General features: G+C 42.1%; 1 protein-coding gene and 1 pseudogene across 1 annotated transcript in view; one reads left to right on the forward strand and one right to left on the reverse strand.

The window, feature by feature from the left end:
- Positions 1 to 9,916, forward strand: part of LOC126007117 (coiled-coil domain-containing protein 162-like) — a 50,436-nt pseudogene extending 40,520 nt beyond the window's left edge.
- SESN1 (sestrin 1) overlaps positions 1 to 19,112 on the reverse strand; it is a 595,113-nt gene that overhangs the window by 386,439 nt on the left and 189,562 nt on the right. The gene's annotated exons all lie outside the window — the stretch shown is intronic.

Consider the following 19,112-nt stretch of genomic DNA (forward strand, 5'->3'; position numbering starts at 1 on the left):
TAGTTTCCTTTATTTTGCATTTGAGGTTGGTTGTTAAAGCTGTCCTGAGTGTGACCTTTTCTTTTGCAACTCAGAATTAACTTTGCTTTGTGATTGTAAACATCCTTCTCTGCACCTGTGACTGGCTTACCCCTAGAAAACCCCCTGTTTAGAAAAAATTAAACTTGCCACACTCCTGCCAGAAGATACATGCCTAGGCCATGTTTAGTCCTTGTAGTGCAGAGGGTGCCCTGTGGGGCCAGGGATCAAATCCCTGCCTCCTGCATGCTCCAATTTATTGAGCTCTGTTTCTGGTCCCAAGACATTAGATTTTGGGGGTCCCATTTTTTTCTGTTCCGTTCCAGGGTTCCCTCTAGAACACTCTCCAATTCTCCTTTATTGAAGCTATGAGGGTATTGGTTTTTTGTTTGTTTGTTTGTTTGGTTGGTTGGTTTTTGGTTTTTGGGCCACACCCGGCAGTGTTCAGGGGTCACTCCTGGCTGTCTGTTCAGAAATAGCTCCTGGCAGGCACGGGGGACCATATGGGACACCGGGATTCGAACCAACCACCTTTGGTACTGGATCGGTTGCTTGCAAGGCAAACACCACTGTGCTATCTCTCCGGGCCCGAGGGTATTGTTTTAAATGTTTTGTTTTTGTTTTTTTTTTTAGTTTTGGGGTAGCTACTGTTCCTTGTGTTTGTTGTTGTTATTATTTTTTAGTTTGTTTTCTGTGAGCACAGTGAAAGTACAACTCAGAGAAGACAGATCTTAACTGAGGTATGTTTGTGGGGGGATGAAGGATGGGATGGTGAACAAGGGTACTCCCTTCAAATGAAAACGATACTACTATGTGAGGGAGTCTTGGGCCCAATGTCTCTTGGGGTCATTAAACCCTTTACTGGGTACCTAGTTCATGTCTGGTATAATCCTTGCATCTTTGAGACTCTTTAGATTCTCTCACACCATTTTTTCTACCGAATATACAATTTCTTCAGTAGAGTAGAAATAAAAGTTCACTTCAATACTGACAAAGAGTATTTTGTAGGTTTGGCATTCAAATGCTTGGAATTCCTGAATATTTTTTTCCATTAAAAAATGTATTTTGGGGGCCAGGAAGAGAGTACAGCAGTAGGGCATTTATGCCTTGCAAGCAGCCGTACCAGGATGGACGATGGTTCGAGTCCTGGCACCCCATATGGTCCCCCTCACCTGCCAGGAACAATTTCTGAGCACAGAGCCAGGAGTAACTTCTGAGTGCCATGGAGTGAGACCCCCCCCCAAAAAAAAAAACCCAAAATGTATTTTGGGACCAGAGATATAGGAGAGCAGTTAAGATGCTTGCCTTGCATGCAACTAGCCCAGCACACCATATGGTCCCCAAGGATCACCAAGAGTAATCCCTGAGCACAGAGTTAGGACTAGCCAGCCTCTGGGCACCACTAGATGTGGCCAAACAAACAAAAAGTACATTTCTGAACTGGGATGATGTCTCAAAGGGCTAGAGCACATATTTTTATGTGGGAACCCTCACTTAAATCCCAGTACCATATGATCCCCTGAGCACCACAAGGAGCAACTCTCAAACACTGGGTGGTATGGGTAAGCAATATGTGTGTATAAATATATATATATATATAAAGCATTATATTAACTATTATTTAACTAAATATGTTTATCTCTAATTATTTTAATAGGTACTTATATGTAATTATTTTTATGTGTATGTTAAATATCGTGATTAAATATTTATATCTAGGTTACAGAGCTCAGTCATAGTATGATCATGGAAATCACTACTCTGAGAGCCTGCCTCACAGATTTGGAAGAGGAGAATCTGAATCCCAAAATGCAAATTAGGAAAGATGTCCAAGAAGAATACAGAAGACTAGTCCATGCTTTGTTCATGACATGTTTGCACATAAAAATAAGTGCCTTGGGTTGGAGAAACTCCAAAGCATAGCTGACCAAGTGGTTGTACTTTGCGAGAATAAGATCCTTGGGCCCAAGAACATGAAGTGTTCAGCTTCCACTGCAGAAAGTTGCAGACTGTCCTGAATCCTCTTGATTTTACCATACATCTTGATTTGGGATCATTGGCTTAAGGCTGTTTCACTCTCCGGGGGGCTGTTTCACTCTCCGGGGAATAATCATGATTGGCATTTGATGGCTGCTGAGAGAAGGGGGCCTCTGCTTAACCACTTCTGCTGCTATTCTGTCTGATGAATGCATCCTTCCATCCAGGAAAGAGAGTGCAGAGATATGGCTGCCAAAGACTGCTGGCCATCAGTGAAAGCTCATCCAGGAGTAAAAACAGGGTGTTCACAGCCGTGGGGAGAGCCCTGTCATGAAAGAAACTACAGGGTCAGACAGAAAGAGAGCTCAATGGGCTGAGCACATGCTTTGCATGTAGGAGGTTCAGATTCAATGACTACTGAGCATTGAGCCATAGGCTAAGCTTAAACTCGGCCAGGTCTGCCTCAAAAACAAGCAAAAGTAAAGAGAAAGAGAAAGAGAAAGAGAAAGATGGATTCCTCAAGCTTGAAATGAACCTCAAGGAGCCAGTCTAATGGCCCCACAAGCATGAATTTTGGTACAAAACTACCACCAACCAAGTCCTGACTGTGCTTTATCTTTGTTAGATGCCTCCCAGCCAGCTCCTCTGGGTCCTTCTCTTTCTCCCAGGTTTGGGTCCTGTGAGGAAAGAATCCAGTATAGATTCTGGACTGTTGCTTATAGAGAAGAGTGGATGGGGGTGCTTTCCTTTTTTGCTTTATTTTTTTGTTTATTTGTTTCTCTTGGGGCCACCCCCGTGGTGCTGAGGCTTGAAATCAAGCCTCCTACATATCAAGTTGCCTTCAACTCACTGAGCACTCTCACTTTCCATCTCTCTGTCTGTCTCTGTGTCTCTCTTCCTACCGGCTTTTTCTTTTTGTTTAGATTCCTTCATTCTTCCCATCTCTCTCCCTCCCCCTGTCTCTCTCTTCCCACTGGTTTTTCTTTTTGTAGTGACTTTGTTTTGATTCTTTCATCCTTCCCTTCATGACTGTTGTTGATGTTATTGTGATAATCCAGGATTTCTCCTCTCTCTCTCTCTCTCTCTCTCTCTCTCTCTCTCTCTCTCTCTCTCTCTCTCTCTCTCACACACACACACACACACACACACACACACACACACACACACACACACGCGCGCACACACACACACACACACACACACGCACACGCACACGCACACACACACAGCTGCCTGGCTGTGGTGCTTATAGCAGGTCATAGTGCCCGCACAGTCAGATGCAGGAGTCTTGAAGGTTTGATTTTATTTAGCTCAGAGGTTACAGAGATGTGCTTAGCAGGGTTCTCACTTCCTGTTCAAAGTGGCTGGCACTTCTTTTTACTTGAGATACTTGCTAGGAGGTTGAACCCCTCTGTGATACTCACACACACATCACTGTGGTGCACATAAGTTACTTATGGCACCAGAGATCATAAACTGAAGAGCTGTCAGGATGTGCTTACCACATGTGGACACCAGAAATTTGAACTCATGCTTGCAAGGCAAGCCTCCTTACTTGTAAAAAGTTCACAAAGTAGACAAATATTAAAGTGTTCAGTAATAAAGACGAAAACTAAAATGTGTTGAGGCTGATGCTAGGAGAGAAAGGTGGGCAAAGAGTGATGGCTGGAATTTATGAAGCTATCCCTTAGGTGTGAAACTTCACATTTTTCTCAGTTCTTTTTAGCTTTTTAGATTCTGAGAGAAAAAGTGGAGGCTCTATTATTCCAGTTGAATTTAACCCCAGAACAGGGAATCTCAACTCTAGAAGTTAAAAACTGCCTGGTCAGCCCAATTCTGCTTACTTTTCCAGGAAAGTGAATTATTTTCCCTCCTCCTCCCTCCAAGGTTGCTGGGTATCCAGTTGCAGTGGATAGAAATGATCAAACTATTTCACCCTAAACCTTTAGATTGATAAGCCATTCAGAACTGGCTGGTTCTTACTGAGACTTCTGCAGATTCCCCAATAGGAACATGGCCTGCAGAAATCTTTCCTCTCCCCATCTATTTTTAATGGAGTTCCTTATTAGTGACTCATGCAGTGTTTTATCTGCTCAGATTCTGCTGATTCAACCCAACAGCCCAAAGCCCTAGTTTCAATTCCCTTATAACACTTTGGAAAAAGGAAAAGGGACACAACTGTATTCTCTGTGCTTCACCTCCCACTCAGCCACTTTGATGTCTTTCAGCCCTGGCTGCCCTGAGCAGTGTCCGCATGAAGGATGAGTCCCTGAGGACTAAAATAACATCATTGCCCCACACTCCCTGAGACTTCCTCATCATGTGGGATGGGATTGCTATGGAATGGATGCTGCTGTGATATGAGATCATTTCTAAAAGTTGGGTTTAGAAAGCCAAAAAGACTTCCCCCACCGCCCTTCCTGAACTTGAGTCTACAATGTGCAGGAAAGCTGGATGAGAATCAGCTGCATTTGATCCAGAAAGTATGTGAGCGTATTTGTGAAGTGAAAACAATAGGGACTGACCATCTGAAGGGTCTCAAGGAGAAATGGGGCTCTACCAGGCCTGATGAAGCAACAAAAGAAAACTCAGTCAAAGAATGTGACTGCCATTAGTAGTGGGCTGCCAGCGTTCCTCACCCCATCACCCACTCTGTTGGCATTCAGTCCATCTTCCCTAAGAAAGTATTACATTGGGCATTAAAAATGGGCTGGGAAGGTTTGGATGAAGAATTAATATGGAAGGGGGTAGACGGATGGCTCTTGACTTGCATGTGGCCAATCCCAGTTTAATCCCTTGAAATACAAATAGTCTCTGTAGCACTGCCAAGTGAGACCCCTAAATTTTGCTCCCCCAAAAGAAAAAGAAAAAGGATTCTGGGGTTCAATGGGATCATCTGCAAGGCTTGTTTCAGATGTCCGGAAAAGGACTGGGCCACTCACTATCAAGTGAGTCTTAGCTGTGGACAGCAGAGCAAGATGACAGTTTCCTGGCAGACATGGTGAGCAAGAGGAGGAGTCTGATTGGCTGGCAGCTGGCTGTGCAGCAGGCACACTTCCAGGGCCAGTTGAGCAGGGCACAGAAGGTGAGCCTGGGGAATGGAGGTTGGGAGGGGCTGAGGAAGCTGTCCTTCCAGCTGCAGCTTCTGCTCCTGACCATGGCAGATGGCAGGAACTATGATCACAAGCATCCAACAGTTGAGGCTTTTCCATGTCTGTGCATCCTTGGAAAGAAAAGAAAGAGCCACCATACATCCAATGGCAAAGCTGCAACAGTGAGAGTAGATACAGAGCTTAAAATGAGTTAAGGGGGAAAGGTGATAAATTCACCCAGGGCTGGAGGCAGCTTTGCCAAAACACTGCAGATCTTTGGTCTTCAAACATGATGGACCAAAACGAAGTTTCAAACCAGCATTTGTAAAATCTGCTAGAAGAGAACCAACCTTAAACCAAGACTGCTAGAAAACTTTCACTTACTGGTTCAGAAAGTCTGAAAGCCTATCTTCCAATCACCTACCTGCTAGTATCTAAAGTGTTCGGGACACCCACAGCAAGTTGGTGATGGTTTAGATTCTAGCTTCTTAAATTCCCACATGGAGCCATGTAAATTGCTTAAAGTCTTGTTGTTGTTGTTGTTGTTGTTTAAATCTTTTAGTGAATGAATTGGAGATATCAGGTGGCATGAGGATGTCTTGGACTCTTTGGTGGCTTTGAGATGAGGTTACCATACAACAAGACCATCAATGTCAGCACCACTGTAAACAAGTTACCTTAGCTATAATAACTTTTTTAAAAGGTTTATACTAGGGGACTAGAGATGACACAGTGGGTTGGATGCTTGCTATGCACATGGTAGTAGGGTTAGATCCCTAGTACCCCATATGGTCCAAGCAAACAAAAAACACCAGAAGAATGCCCAGAACACTGATGGTATGGCTTAAACATTTTTCAATTTAAAAAAAATTTTGTGTGAGAGGCCAGAGCGATAGCACAGTGGATAAGGCATTTACCTTGCATGTTTTCAATTCCTGGCATCCCATATTGTCCCCTGAGCCTGCTAGAAGTGATTTCTGAATGCAGAGTCAGGAGTGGCTCAGAGCCACTGAGTGCTGCTGGGTGTACCCAACCCCTCCCCCTAATAAATAAAAAAAATAAAGTTATACATTTAAAAAAATTTGTATGATTTGTTATCAGTGAATGCTTGGGTTTGCATACCTATTTTATACACTGGGTCACATACACATTTCTTAAATGATAAGGAGTTAGAAGAATGGAGGAGAAAAATAAACACTCTAGTGGAGGCTGTGGTGATGGTCATAATATGAATAAAACCCTTTCAGGGAAGGAAAGAAATTGAGGAAAGAAGTGAACTGGAGATAACAGCAGCAGGAGGCAGGTGCCTCAGCACATTAGTGATGTAGAGTTATGGTATCTATATGTCTGAACACAGAACCAACAAAACTGAAAGCATGAGATCCAAACTATAACAACTAAACTTAAAAATGGCTGTCAAGAAGGCAGAATATGGTGTTAGAGAGAAATTGGGCACACTGGTAGAGGAAAATTAATATTGTTGATGGGACTGATGTTGGAATATTGTATGCCTAAAATAAATAATAATATCTTCATAAAAATTTTAAAACAAAACTTACATTGAGCAGTATTGTAAATTACTGTGCTTAAGGTTAAAAAAATTTTTTTTGAAAAGTAAAGGAGTTATGAGTGGAAAAAGTCCAAGAAACCCTGGTTTAGGGACTAAAGCAAAAGTACAGTGGGTAAGGCATTTACTTTGCATACAGCTGACCCTGATTTGATCTGGAACCCCATATGGTCCCCCAAGCATGCCAGGAGTAAACCTGGAGCAGAGCTAGGGGAAAATCCTGAGCACTGCCAGATAAGGCCCACCACCACCACACACCCATCACAGAAAGCCCTGGTTTAGATTAGGGGTGTAAAAGGTTTAAATCCACTGGTTTAAAACCAGTGTAGAGATGGTACAGTGGGAAAGGTACTTGCCCAGCTGATCCAGGTTCAATTCTCAGCACCACATATGGTCCCCCAAACATAGCCAAGAGTAAACCCTAAGCACAGCTGAGTGTGAGTTCCCCCTTCTACATGGTACTAGGGTTTAAAATAACCAACCCACCAGTGTAGAGATTGTTTGGAAAGGGAACTCACTTTGATCTTTGCATGTTCACTTCCCTTCCCTATCATAGGAAGCTGTTGAAAGCAGAAAGGAGTGTTTGAGTGTGAAGTTAATGGCAGAGTAGGAGACAGTACTGTTGTTACTAGAGTGATCTCTAGCTCTGAGGCACGCCCTGGCCAGGGCTCAGGCTGAGAACATGAGAACTCTAAGCAACAGGAGGATCAGGTAGCAACCTCACAACTTATTTTCTTCCTTCTCCTCTCAGAAGCTTTGCAAAGCCCGAAAGGGGCGTCTGGAAGCTGCATCTGCTGTTCATAATTGTCACCAGAATTTCCAATGTAAAGTCAAGCAGATGACACAGCCAGGAAAAGCTACTGGCCCTTGTCTTCCCTTTTCCTCCCTCCTGTTCAACCCAGAAACCAAGTGCGTAGCCAAAAGAATTTAGTTAAGACAGTAAATTATTAAACACAATCAAGATTGAGTGTGTGCGAGGGTGTGTGTGTGTGTGTGTGTGTGTGTGTGCGTGCGTGCGTGTGCTTGCATGTGCATGTATGTTTTTCTGAGGATCTTTTATTTGGGGAAGAAGGAGGGACTGGAATCCACACCCAGCACTGTTCAGGGCTTACTCCTGGCTCTGTGCTCATGGGTCACTTCTGGCAATTCTTAGGGAACCACATGGGACCAAGCCAAGAATTGAACCATGGTCAGTCATATTCAAGGCAAACACCTTACCCCCTGTGATATCTCTCCAGCCCTCTTTTCTCTTTTTAATCATGTGAAATATGCCTTCCTCAAGTATATTTTGGCAGGTGAGGTAGAGACAAAAATAGAACGTCCCTCCCTCTTCATTTCATCTCCCTGTCTTCTCAGGCTGGGCCCTTCCATACCACAGCAGGAAAAAGGCTTCAGGAACAAGGAATATGTATATCTGCAGCTATTTGGTTCATATGCTAATATGGATATTAGCATCATTTGTTTTTTTTAAAAAATCAAATCAATTGATCTTGCTATAAAGTGTCATTTTCATTTGCCTGTCTGGGGTGCCAAGGGAAACCCTCTCTCTCTTTGGATTCTTATCAGGCTGATTCAGCAAATTAACATTAGGCAGATGAGTATGAAGATCAGACTCAAATTACATATGGATGGAGACTTTTCATAATAATAAGTCCTAGAGTAAATGCAATTGGGTAGCTAAAAGATGCCCAGAGGTTGGGAGGGTGCATATACCATGTGACCAGGAAGGGATGTGTGTTCTGCATTAAAATAGGTTTCTCTTGAACGAAGGAAATGGATCAAAAGGAAGCTTTGAATGCGGGAGCCCTGAGCGCCACCCCTAACACCACATGATTCCCTAAATAGCACCTGAAATGAAGACCCTGTCAGCACTGTGTCAGGAATAACCTTGAGCACTACTTGGTATGACCAAAACATGATACTCTCAGACTCATAGAAAAGGTTTCTTTGATTTTTTGTTTTGCTTTGTTTTGTTTTGGCTTTTGGGGCCACATCAGGTGACACTCAGGGGTTACTCCTGGCTATTCGCTCAGAAATTGCTCCTGGTTTGGGGAACCATTGGGACACCGGGGCTTGAACCCAAGTTTATCCTGGGTCAGCTGCATGCAAGGCAAATGCCCTACCGCTGTGCTATCGCTTCAGCCCCTCTTTGATTGTTTTTAATGTAGCAATTTCCAAAAGAACCAAAAAGATAGTGCAAAGGTTAAGTCCTTGACTAGCATGAGGTGGTAGGCTCCATCTGAATTAAATAGTGGCACTTCATGTGCTCCCCTGAGCAACAACAGAAGTGGTCCATGAACACAGAGTGAGGTATAGCCTCAATACTGCCTCATCTATCCTCTGCCTCTCACAAAAACTCAGAAATTTCTGGAGATGATCCTAAATCCATGTAATCCCTCTCTGGCTTTTTGATGTTGTCCTTGCTATTGCCTCTGAACTTAAAGAGTAAAAGCCAGGGGCTAGGGCCCGGAGAGATAGCACAGTAGTGTTTGCCTTGCAAGCAGCCGATCCAGGACCAAAGGTGGTTGGTTCGAATCCCGGTGTCCCATATGGTCCCCCGTGCCTGCCAGGAGCTATTTTGGAGCAGACAGCCAGGAGTAATCCCTGAGCACTGCAGGGTGTGGCCCCAAAACAAACAAACAAACAAACAAAAAAGCCAGGGGCTAAAGCAATAGAACAGCAGGGAAGGCATTTGCCTTGCATGCAGCCAAGCAGGGTTCAATCTCTAGCATCGTATATGTTCCCCAAGCCTGCCAGGAATAATCCCTGACTGCAGAGTCATGACTAGCCACTGAGTATCACCATGTTGGACTCTCCTCCCCAAAACAGTAAATGTCAGCCCAATTGATCTCAGTGGTCTTACTGTTGGCTGGCATAGAACACTGGACAGCAATGGCATGAGCCCTAGATCACCCTACCAAGTCCAGCCCCTGAGCCCCTAAAAGGAGAGAGTAACCAATCAGGAGAGCTAACTTTCCATTCCCTAGCTTCTTTTGAGAGAAAAAAAACCATGTCTTTTCCTACCATTTTTTATATGCCATTTCTTGCCACAGGTGCAATTACTAAAAAAGTTAGAATACAGAGTAACCCAGGAAACACTCCACTGACAGCAAATGAATTTAATTAAAACCTCCAGCATGGAGCTCTTGGAGACTTAGAGTACAAGAAACAGTGCCTGCAGTTGCTAACTAAGGAGGCCAAGAGGGCTTCTAAACTGGGCCAGCTCCAGCAGAAGAAAATCCTGAGAAACTTCGGCAGGTAGCTTCCACAAGAGACAGCCACTTAGACCCTGCTAGGCTGATAACTGGAGTTATAGCTGGGATCATGGCTGGAGTAAAGCTGGACTGATAGGTGGGTTCATAACTGAGCTGATAATTGGGTTCATAAGTAGGGCCATAGGTGGGCTGATGGATGGGATCATAGCTAGGGCATGGTTGGGCTGATTGGGCTGCTAATGATAGAAACCATAGCTGATTTAGCTTGGTTGTCCCTAGGCTATGAATCATGGCCAAATCGTAACACAGTGGAAAAACATGTTCCCACCTAGTTCAAAGATCAGAATTACTAGTTCAAAGATTAGACAAAAGAATCTTTGAACTAGGGGCCAGAGCGATAATGCATTTGCTTGCATGCAGCTGACCCAGGACAGATCGCAGTTCTTTCCCCAGGCGTCCCATATGGTCCCCCAGCTAGGAGTGATTTCTGAGTGCAGAGCCAGGAGTAACCCGAGTGTCACTGGGTGTGCCCAAAAACCAAAAACCAAAAAAAAAGAATCTTAGAACTAGGTATTCTCAAAAATTCCAACAATAATCTAGAAAAGTAGCAAATTTGGGGGTTGGAGCGGTGGTGCAAGCAGTAAAGCATCTGCCTTGCATGCACTAGACTAGGACAGACCACAGTTCGATCCCCCGGCATCTCATATGGTCCCCAAATTCAGGAGTGATTTCTGAGTGCATAGTCAGGAGTAACCCCTGAGCATCACAGGGTGTGGCCCAAAAACCAAAAAAAGAAAAAAAAAAAAAAAGAAAAAAGAAAAAAAAAAGAAAAGAAAAGTAGCAAAATTTTTAGTTTGTTTTGGTGCCAAACTGAGCAACAGAGCGGAGAAGCACTTATTCTCAGCTCAGTATTCCAGGTATTATGTAGTGTCAGGGATGGAATCCAGGATTCATGCGTGCAAGCTTGTGCTCTAGGCCTTTGAGTTCTCTTGCTAATCCTGCAAAGATTCAAGTATTCTGGAAGCTAGTACTAAAGAATTTTATTCATCATCTGTCTGATACCACAGAGACAAAAATGAAATGCTAACATAGCTTCTACACACAATATATTTTAGTTAAATATAACCGAGTCTCTCTCTCTCTCTCTCTCTCTCTCTCTCTCTCTCTCTCTCTCTCTCACACACACACACACACACACACACACACACACACACACACACACACACACACACACACACACACGAAAAAGAGGAGGCAATACAATAGAGATAAAGACTGGTGCAAGTTCCAACAAAGAGACCAAGAACAGGATTCAGCACAGAAAGGAAAGATACTTCCAGAGTGGACTCCGCATTCTCTGAGTAAAAGCATCACTTACTGCCCCAGAGAGGTTAGTTAACAAAACTTGAAACATAAGTTAAACTGAGCAAATATTTTAAGTGCTCAGGGAGAAAATTCAAAGGAGAATTCTCAAAAAACAGATGATACATACAAATAAAATAATAACATGGGTAGAAAATTTATTTATTTCTGTAGACAAAAAAAAAAAAGAACTCTAAAATATGACCTAAGAAAAAACTAGTTGTCTATATTTGTCCTTCTTATGGTTTCTCTAAAAGTCACCATAAAAAGAAATTTTATAGATTATTTTCTTAAAATGATCTTTAATTTATAGCTAATTTTTGGTTAATCACAGAAATTCTAATAGCAATTAAAATTTTTGTTGCTTTTGTTTTGGGGCTACACCTGGCAATGTTCAGGGCTTACTCTGCACTCAGGGAGATCTCTCCTGGCTGGGCTCAGAGGACCAAATGGGATGCTGGGGATTGACCGTGGTGGGTGTGCATGGCAAATGCCTTACAACCTGTTCTATTTCTTCGGTACTCATCTGCTTAGTCTGAACTAACACTCCAATTCTTCTGAGAGCTTATAAATAGCACTCTCCTTCCAGACAGCTGACAGAAAGTGCCCTACAGCCAATACAGGTTTCCCAGATCCATCGCAAGCTTCCAACTCCATGAGTGGATTTTCCCCACTTGCCTGTAGGGTGCTGAGTGTCCCTGCTTACCTCCTGTTCCTGAGGAGGTCTTCTAGTGCAGGTCCTCTTAATTTTTTGTTTTGTTTTGTTTTTTGTGTTTTTGTGTGTGTGGGAATGATGGGACTTGGACTATCCTTCGTGGTGCTCTAGGGACCATGTGGTACTGGAGCTCATATCCAGAGTTCTCTCCTGTGCCCTAAAGCATGGGTTTTTTTTCTCTTTTTGGTTTGTTTGGCTTGTTACTCTACCCTTCCCCCATGCTTGTGTCTTTAAGTGCAAGGCCTTCTCCCTCTATATCCCTGTGTGTTGTTCTCTCTTTTCTTCTAAATTTATCAGTCATTGGGTTTCTAGCTAGCCCTTAACCCATTTTATCTTACACTTAGAAAATCTGTAGTCCCAACTAAATTCACATCTTTATTTTATTTTTTTTTGGCTCTTGTATTTTCGACTTTATTGGTGATACAATAATTTTCACAAATATAACTGCTAATGAACTCTCTTCCCTTTCTCCATTTTTTAAAAATTTTTTATTTTTAATCATGAGAACAAAGATGCAAAGAAAGAGGACAAGGTTACAGTGGAAGGACAATCACCCATAACATAATTCTCAGAAGTCCCCTTGCTGATATCTCAACTTTGAACTTTCAGCCAAAGAACATTAAGATAAATAAAACAGAACCTATGTACAATTACTTTGTCCCTCAAGTCCCCAGATTGTAATACATTATAATATTTCTTAGCAGCACACAAAGCAATCTAAAGCCATAAAACTTATGTAACTCCTTAAACATTAGAGGCATAGTATATTTTTTACATTTCGATGCACATGCATATTAATTTAAGTTAACCTCAAAAGTTTAAGTGGTTTTTTTTTAAGGATTAGAGTCAAAGGAGCACAGTAAAAACAGTGTTAGAGTGGCAATTATTGTTTGCATAGGCCCACCAAAATATGAGGGACATGGAAAGGAATAACCTTGGCCTAAATACAAAGAGACCCAACCCCTGAAGTTTCCTGGCATAAGACCAACTCTAGGATCCAGGCAAGCTAGTTTGTCCAATCCAAGACATTGTCTGTAGTGCCAACACACTTTTATTTTTCACACAGTCTCTGTTGTTGGTATCATGTTTCTGTATTAAAGATCCTGGAATCTGCATATCCAACATTGAAGTCAGGATGTGGAGCGTCCTCTAGTTTCACCTCATAATTAAAGGGCAATGCAGAGAGCTCGGTCCTGTAAGCAGGTTGTTGTTGTTGTTGTTGTCTTCTCAGTGTTAAGGGAAGTCTCTTTTGAGCAGGTCGATGTCTGAGCAGCAGTAGGGTCTTCCCTGGTAGAGGACTGCTTCCAGGTGATATTATAGACAAACTTGGATGTTTCTTGGATGTCTTCCCTGGTTTAGGGGTGAATGGAAAATGCCCATTCTTCTGAGGCCTATGCCAGGTCGTTATGTCAATGTTCAGGGTGTAAGGTACCATTGTGCTACAAGATTTGTGTGTTCCAATCTCTATTAGATAAATCTTATTTGTATGTATAGTATTTTCCCATTTTAATGTGCCTATGCAAACAAGGAACAATGCCACGTGGCGTTATTGGCATATATGGGGGTCATAAGAACAAGTCCAACAATCCCCATGACATGATTCAATCAAAAGCATTAAACTGGGGGACTCTTTCACCAAAATTCCTTATTGAGCAGCTCATAAAGAGAGGCTCCCAGCACACCCAAGTTAGGGAGAAGGCCTTCGACATGGGGTCTCCCCAAACCCCATGCCCCACATCTTTATATTTTTTTAAATAAATCTTTATTTCAGCACCATGATTACAAACTTGTTTGTAGTTGAGTTTCAGTCATAAACAGAATATCCACCCCTTCACATTCCCACCACCAATACCCCTGTCTTCCCCCATCCCTGTCTGTATTCGTGACAGGCATTCTACTTCTCTCATTCTTTAAAATTGTCATGCTAGTTGTTAGTGTAGTTATTTCCCTAACAGCGCTCACCACTCTTTGTGGTGAGCTTCAAATTGTGAGCCGATCCTTCTGGCCCTTCCAGCCCTTAACTCTATTGTCTCTGGGCTTTATTACAGTAATGTCTTTAATTTTTCTTAAAACCCATAGATGAGTGAGACTATTCTGTGTCTATCTCTCTCCCTCTGACTTATTTAAGTTCATATGTTGAGGTGAGATGACATGACTTTAGGGGAACTCTATTCAACCCACTGTCCTATCACTGCTACCACTTTTACATAGAAAAAATGAGGTGATCAAATAATGGCTGAAGGAAATAAAGTGTGGTGGTCTATGTAGATGAATTACTAGGCATCACGGCTTCTGGCCAGGGAGCAGTGCATCAGCGAATCAAGGGAAAGCAGAGAGGGGAAAGCCTAGATCAGGCCTGGAAATGTGTTTGAAGCATCCCCCCAATCCCCAGGTGAGCAGCTGAGCAGAGATTTGGAGGAGAACATGTATTTCCTGTGCTTGACACTATCTAAGGGCTGCTGTGGGTCCTTGCTGTAAGAGCATGATTTGGTCTAGAACAGTGTTTTTCAATCTTTTTCCACTGTGACCCCTTTCTGAGCTATCCTACTGGTTGGTTCCTCTGTCTTGTGCTTTGGCCTCCCATTGACATCATATTCACCAGTAGTCTCTTTAGAATATCCTGGAGACTCACAGCAAGCCATATGGCTTCAGTTGAGAAATGCTAAACTAAATCTTTGGTCAAAGAAGCAAGAAAATGTGCATACTCTAACACACACACACATCTGCACACATACATGCATATACTCTCCCACCATCTTTGGTGAAATGAGTTTTAGAGGGGCAACTACTGAAGGTAAGATAGGTTACCAAGGATTGTTCTGAAAAGCTCTTGCCCTTCCTGAACCTCTTGAATTTCAGAAGGCTGAACTCAGGATATCAAACTTGACCAAGACTTTGTTAAGAATTATTTTCTTGAGGAGCTGGGCCTCCCACTATTCCTAGAATCGGGGGAACTCGAGCATGGCCCAGAAAGCATCTCTACTTCCCAAGAACTCTATCCCTTAGACAAGAAGCTAACTTGCTCAGCACAGCATGAAGCTGGATGCTTTCCAGCGTGTAGAAAAGCTAGTCAGCTTAAGGATGCCGAGTCATCCATCCAGATGCAACCACCTGGAGGTAAGAATCCCCCCTTCCCCGCCATCCTGTGACTAGAGCAAGCCCCTTTGTCCCACTGTCTGAACTGAAAGAGGAACTTGTGATAGTAAATAGCCCAATGGTTATTGAGTAGGTTGCTCCTTCATGAATATTGAATGCACAAACTTCTAATACAATCTGAACTTTCTGCTTTAGTTCACTTGGAAGACAGATGTCCTATACAATGTATGAGGCAGGTGGATGGAACTTTATTCCCAGGATGGAGGATGTGGTTAGGAAACAAGAAATAGAAGACACCACACTACCAGGCCCTAGTCTCCATCTCTGACAGGAGGTTCCATAAGGGCAGCCTACATGCAGACTCATTAGATGGGAGGGAGGACCTGAGTATCATCTTTGTCAGATCTCTACAGTTATAGCCAGATCATATACTTCTTTACCTTTATAGTCAAATCTTTTGAAATAGTTGCATGTTGTCTTAATTCACTTAGATTTCATTTTTTAAAAATGCTTTATTTAGTCACTGTGAAATTAGTTGTTCTTCATTAAGTTTCAGGCAACCAATGCTGAAGCAATGTTCCAACACCAATTCCTTCACTAGTGTCCACTTTACCACTGCCTATCCACTCCACTTACATTTTAATTCATTCTTCAGTCAATATTGATTTTTTTTAAATTATTGTAGCTTAAAAATGAAATTCTTAATAAAGTCCAGGGTTAATAGCAGTCCAGGGTTACCATGGTAGCATAATGGGAAACATTATCAGGAATCCAGGATTTTATCATGTTTTACTCACAATTTGCACACTCAAATTTTGACTTCCACCTCATGGTCCAAGATGGAACTTGACCTTGGTAGCCAATTGGAAGGAAGAACACAACAGAAAATGACCATCTTTCCTGAGACACTTCCTATAAGTATTTTCTACAGATATCTGATTGGCAAACACACCTGTAGGATTACTCATTAACTACAAAGGAGACAGGGAAGATAGTTTCTCTTCCAAGATACTATGTGGCATAAAATAGGGAGCTCTGGTACTAAGAAAAAATAGAAAATAGTTGCTGGGATCAAGTATATCTCTGCCATACCACCAACATTTAGGTTTTGAAATTGAGATTGGGAACCACTTTGTAGTAACTGCCCAATTAAAAGACCCCCCCCCCCCAGGTTTGGGGGCTGGAGATAAAGCAGAGCAGTTAAGGTGTTTGCCTTGCTTGCAGCTGATCCAGTTTCAAATCCCTGCCATCCTGGGGTCGGATAGCATGGAGGTAAGGTAATTTGCCTTGCATGCAGGACGGTGGTTCGAATCCCGGCATCCTATATGGTCCCGAGCCTGCCAGGAGCGATTTCTGAGCGCTGCCGGGTGTGACCCAAAAACCAAAACAAACCAAGTCTCTGCCATCCCATGTGGCCTTCCCGAGTACCTCAAGAAATGATTCCTGAGTGCAGAGCCAAGAGTAAGCCCTGAACATCTCTGGGAAAGAGTACCCATTGCAGTGTCATGTCAAAGTCCAACAGAAGACCGTCAGAGGGGGTGTTCTTATTAATTGGGTGGGAATGATTAATTGGCAAATGCTTAATCTGAAAAAAACTGATACCAAAAACGAAGCATTGTAGGGCTCCAGTCCATTGCTAACAGCCACCTGTTTAGTGGCATCTTGATAAAATAGCACCTCTATCATAAAGGGGACAGTCAGCTCCACCAAAATAAGTGGACATCCTATCTTCCTATCATTAATGCTCCTGCCAACTCTATCAATGTGTTTCAGGGATGGACATGATCCGATGCTCATTATTTATATCCTCATTTTGAGAGGGAGCTAGAAATTGAGAGGTGAAGGCAGAGAATTGCTAGGCCAAAGGCAGAGACTGCAACTGCAGAGTAACTCCATTGCAAAGCTAGTGAATGGCTAAGAAGAAAAGGTAGCTGGAGCCTCCAGAAGGTGTGACAGAGCCAGTCCAGAAGTCCTCATTATTCAGGAACACTAAGTGCTTTCAAGAGTCTTGCCTCAGTACAGGGTTACAATGAGCCTAAAACAAATGTTGCACTGCTCTCCTAACAAATGTTAAAATAGGACCTGTCCTTTAAAGGAAAAAAACAAAAAAACAAAACTGTTTTCAAGTTATAACTACATCCCAAAATAATTAACCAGCACCCAACAACCCCAAATTTACAACTGGGAGTCAACAAAATAAAATAAAAAGCATTTGCAATAAACAAAAAAGTTAGCATGTAGATAAAAGTAGATGTTAGAAGCACATAAAAATTATACTAAGGGGGGGGGAGAAAAAATAAATTACAATACAAGAAAATACTGATTATATAGACATGAGAGAAAATCTGAACATCTATAAATGAAGACATCTAAAGAGACACACTGGAATTAAATAAACAGATCAGACAGAAGAAAATATTGGTAAATTTGAGACAGTAAAAATTTGACAGGAAAACAATTTAAAAAAAGAAACATAGTACATAGGACATAGAAGAGTGGTGTACCGGTCAACTCCTAACAGCAACACTTGTGTCCTAAGAGAAATTAAACAAAAAAAAAATCCTTGAAATTATTGAGAATTTAAATACCAGCAGCTAGTTATCTATACAACAGAATGGATACATGGGTGAGAAATGGTTTTTTAAAACAAATTTAAAGATTAGAGAGACACAGGGTGGGTGTATGTGTTGCATGTAGGAGGCCCAGATTCAGTCTCCAGCCTTCCCTGGCTTCCTAAGCAATACTGGAAGCAACTCTGAAGACCGAACTGCAAGTAAACCCTTAGCACTGCTGGATATAGTACTCCAAAAATCATTTTAAAACACTAATTTGAGGGTTTGAGAGGTAACTCACCCACCCACCTAATCACTAGAATTTCACAATTAGCCAGAAATAGGCCCTAAGCAACATGGGTGAGGGCAAAATTGTCAGTTTATGTATCAAATTTGACAATACATAAGGCTAATATGGAGCAAAAAGCTCATGATTTCTAAGTTCATTCTTTTTTGTTCCAAGCTCATTAATAGAATACAATTCTAAGAGACCAAAGATTTATAGCATAGGTCAACGGACTGAGTGCAAATATGCTTTTTTTTGGGGGGGGGGTGGTCACACTACACAGCACTGAAGTGTTATTCCTGAATCTGTGCTCAGAAATCGCTCACAGAAGGCTCGGGGGACCATATGGGATGCTGGGGTTTGAACCACTGTCCGTCCTGGGTTGGCTGCGTGCAAGGCAAACTCTCTACCGCTATGCTATCTCTCTGGCCCAGAGTGTATATGCTTAACTTTCATGCACGGAAGAGCAAAACTGATCTTTGAAACTACACTGTTCATGCATAACTGGGCAACCTCCAAACAGAACAGTTCCCAAGCACCACCCCATGTACCAAAACCAACAAATTCAGTCCACAGCATAGACCAAAAGATTGCAATATCAGCAGTATATGGTTTGGTACTAATTACATCAAGTACTGTGAACAAGGAGCCCAATTTAACTTGACATGCTTTCTATATGCAGAAAGTCACAAACTTTCGGGTAGGTTCTTTATTAAGGAAACTGTTAACTAAGTAGGTTACTTCTATTAATTTTTGGAATGATATTACTCACAAAGCATATATCAAGTTCTCTATCATTTCTTTATTTGATATATTTCAATAATTGAAAAGGTAGGTGGTTAAAGAGATTAATCATATTAACAGAATATGCCACTCAGAATGAAAGTCTATGCATACAAATAATTTCCTTTAATCATCACTAGGGACTTGACTTTGTTTCATGGTATGATACTGGCCTAACAACTTCTCTTACTTCCATACTACAGTAAGAGTTCAGACTGATGTGTCAAATTCCCACTTCACATGAAAAGAGCAGATCACAGATTTTATGGAACCCACAAAGGGATTCCTCCTTACATACATCTCTTTTTTGTGCTGGAATTTTAAGAGGACAAATGAAAGGCAGCATCGTGTATTTTCTATCATTTCTAAGGTTCTATTCTCATGGTCTCCAAGAGCAAAAATATAACTAAATAGACAACCATTCCCAAATAGATTGGTAAAGCAAATTT

Source organism: Suncus etruscus, chromosome 4 (assembly GCF_024139225.1).
Source record: "Suncus etruscus isolate mSunEtr1 chromosome 4, mSunEtr1.pri.cur, whole genome shotgun sequence".
Lineage (NCBI taxonomy): Eukaryota > Metazoa > Chordata > Mammalia > Eulipotyphla > Soricidae > Suncus > Suncus etruscus.